The sequence below is a fragment of the Brassica napus genome, chromosome A5 (genome assembly GCF_020379485.1).
Source record: "Brassica napus cultivar Da-Ae chromosome A5, Da-Ae, whole genome shotgun sequence".
NCBI classification, from domain to species: Eukaryota; Viridiplantae; Streptophyta; class Magnoliopsida; order Brassicales; family Brassicaceae; genus Brassica; species Brassica napus.
In genome coordinates this window covers 10,415,130-10,418,814 of record NC_063438.1, presented here as the reverse complement: position 1 = coordinate 10,418,814, position 3,685 = coordinate 10,415,130, and the positions used below count along the sequence as shown (strand labels likewise).

The window sequence follows — 3,685 nt, the reverse complement described above, 5'->3', positions numbered from 1 at the left end:
CAATATCTTATATATTTGTCAACAATTTTTATATACTTTTACATACACATACATGCGCACCTTGATGTGAGCACCTTGTAACTAAGTATTTACCACAACTGAAGTATCTATTTTTTTGGAAGTTGAAATATTTTTTTCTTAATGGTTCTTTCACTACCGACCAAATTGTAGTGAATGATTTGTCTTAATAATTTTCTTTTCTTTTTCTTGAACTATTATCCGTTTAGAAACTATGATATGAAACCATTGGTTCGACATGACGATTATCTAAAATTCATAACATGAAAATAAACAAATAATAGTAATTTTTTATTTTTACCAAAAAAAACTAAAAAATCAAACATTCTAATCGAATAAACAAAAATAAATATTAATTTAAAATAATAGTTATATTTTAAGAGATTAAAAGCCAAAAGACAATTTAAAACCGAACCGATATCCAAATTAAACAGATTTAATGTATTTTTATTAAAAATAACAAAACTAATAATCACATCTCGCGCAATCCGTAGATTATTACCTAGTCGATTATTAATGAACGAACACTCGTAAACCAACCACACTAAATGTTCCCTATAAGTACATTATACATCCATTAAGCTATTGGTACAAAAAAAATGATAGGCTCATACTATAATTTCAGTTTCTATCTTCCTATCGCTCTTCTTCTCTTCTCCTATGCAAAGTTATTAAGCACTTCTGCATCTCTAACACCGGACCTGTGCGATCCAGATGAAAGAGTTTTGCTTCTCAAGCTGAAGGCTGAGTTCAAAATTTGGAAGTCTGGTGAGTTTAACGACTACTTTGGTGACTCTGTGACAATTTATGATGACACGGTGGTGAACGTTAAGTCTTACCCAAAGACCAAATCATGGGGGAATAGCACGGAGTGTTGTAGTTGGAAAGGTGTCACATGCCATACAAAGTCAGGAAAGGTAATTGGTCTCGATCTAAGTTGCAGCTATCTTTATGGCCGTCTCGAACCGAATTCCAGTTTGTTTAGACTGATACATCTCAAAACTTTGAACCTTGCTTGCAATAATTTCACTTTTTCTCCAATCCCTCATAAGTTCAACAATCTCATGTTGCTAGAAACACTAAATCTCTCTGGATCTTCATTGAAAGGTCCAATACCAACAGAAATTCTCCAACTCACCAATTTGGTGTCTCTCGATCTTTCTTCTTTTTCCTATATTTCTTATCTTTTACCTCCTCCAAGTTGGCTGTTCATTGAAAACCCACCATATTTTCTCCATCTACTTGCTAGTAACCTTAAGAACCTTAGAGCCTTGGATATGAGCTTTGTAAACATATCTTCAAAAATCCCCCACGAGTTTTCAAAGATGCAATCTCTGAGATGGCTACATCTTCAGAACTGCTACCTGGATGGAGAATTTCCAAGCAGTATTTTTCTGATACCAAACTTACAGTCCATTATCCTGAGTCACAACCCAAATCTGAGAGGCAAACTTCCTGTTTTTCGTAGAAACAACTCTATGAAAGTCATGGAGTTTTTTATGACATCTTTCTCAAGTGTCATACCTGATTCCATCGGCAACCTTAAACATTTAGTTTCTTTGACACTTGATTCGTCCAAACTACTCAGGCTCTCTCTTTAACTGGTGAAATCCCATCTTCCATTGGCAATCTAAAACAGTTGATCACGTTTGAGGTTGCCAATAATCACCTCACCGGAAACATTCCATCTGCAATCTTCAACTTAACCAAACTACTCAGGCTCTCTCTCGATTCAAACCACTTCATAGGTTCCCTCTCACCTAACATTGGGCAACTCTCCGAACTGGTAGCCGTTGTTGCCCATGATAATCTTTTTACTGGAGCAGTTCCTTCATCCTTGTTCCAAATCTCTTCATTGGAAGAAATTGATTTGGAGAATAACCAACTCAGTGATCTGGTTGGATTCGAGAATTTTTCTCTGTTATCCAATTTAGAATATCTCTACCTTGGGTCTAACAATTTCAGAGACAATAGTCCAGTTGACTTAAATGTCTTCTCTTCTCTCAAGAAGCTAGTACGGCTAGATCTTTCGGGCATCCCTCTTTCAACATCAAACATCACTTCAGATTCTGATTTTTCATCAAATTTCGAGTTTTTGTTCTTGTCAAGCTGCAACATCACTGAGTTTCCTGATTTCATAAGAGACCAGAGAAATCTAATGTCTATATACCTTTCCAACAACAACATCAAAGGTCAAGTACCAGACTGGTTATGGAGATTACAAGAGCTGCGATATCTGGATCTTCATAACAATGGTCTCATCGGAAGTCTTCCTCACATGTGCATGCATGCCAAGCATTTAAGGGTCATTGACGTCAGCCACAACCTATTGGAGGGAAAGCTTCTTCCATCTCTAACCAGTTGTTCTCGTCTGGAAGTTCTTAACTTGGAGAGTAATGCTATCAACGACACATTCCCGTTCCACTTGAATTCCTTGCAGAGCCTAGAAGTTCTTGTCCTCCGATCCAACAAGTTTCATGGCATGTTGCATCACTCCAATGGGGGGGCTTGGTTCGGGTTTCCTGCCTTGAAAATCATTGATGTATCACATAACGATTTCCACGGTACCTTACCATCTGATTACTTCCTCAACTGGACTGCAATATCCACGAATGAAGATAATTCTACGCAACCGGAATACATCGAGGTTCTCTTCAACTACGTTTCTGTTATGTTGATGAGTAAAGGAGTATCAATGGCAATGGAACGTGTCCTCACAATCTACACAATCATTGATTTTTCTGGAAACAGAATCCATGGACAAGTTCCTGAATCCATTGGACTCTTGCAGGGACTCTATGTTCTCAATCTGTCAAGAAATGCTTTCACAGGACACATCCCATCTTCTTTGGCAAACCTTACTGCACTGGAATCACTGGACCTATCCCAAAACAAGCTTTCTGGTGAGATCCCTCCACAGCTAGGGGACCTCTCGTCTCTTGAGTGGATCAACGTTTCACATAACCAGCTCGTAGGTTCAATACCACAAGGTACACAGTTCCAGCGACAAAACTGCTCTTCCTATGAGGGAAACCCTGGACTTTATGGTCCTTCCCTTAAGCCTGTTTGTGGAGATCCAACATCGCCAGAAACTGAACCACCAGTGCCCGAAGAAGAAGACGAAGACGAAGAAGTGGAAAGGTTGAGTTGGGTAGCAGCAGGGTTCGGCTTTGCACCTGGAATTATAATTGGAGTAACCATCGGATACATCCTGAGGAATCTTGCCAGAAGAAGGCACTGAAGCACTCGTTAGCTTCATCCATCTCATTGCTGTTCTGTTCAATAAAATTATTGCATTTTAGTATCATGGTATTTTTGTTGTATTGCAAGGACACTAGTGATATATAAAACTTTTATCTATAATATTTGAATTAGCAAAACAAGAATCATGTCTACACCTCTCCCTAACTTGGTCAGAGCTTGGCTCAGCCGCCACTAGAGCCCAACTGTTATGACACACACAAGAAACAGAACAAGAGCCCCCCAAGATTTCAAAGGCCCCGGAGAAATCAGCTGATACGCTTGGGCCAAAGGAAGAATCAGATACTGCTGACGTGGCTAGTCCTTTAAAGGCAAGATATGAAGGGAAGGAAGGAGCAAAGAGTCGAATGGAGAAAGAGTCTTTGGCAGTTATGATAGTTGAATAAATACTCTGTATTGTGGTTGG

At 38.8% G+C, this 3,685-nt stretch overlaps 1 pseudogene; it reads left to right on the top strand.

Moving 5' to 3' along the window:
• The first annotated feature begins 617 nt into the window (after positions 1 to 617).
• On the top strand, positions 618 to 3,259 carry LOC125608565 (annotated as a pseudogene).
• Positions 3,260 to 3,685: the final 426 nt, after the last annotated feature.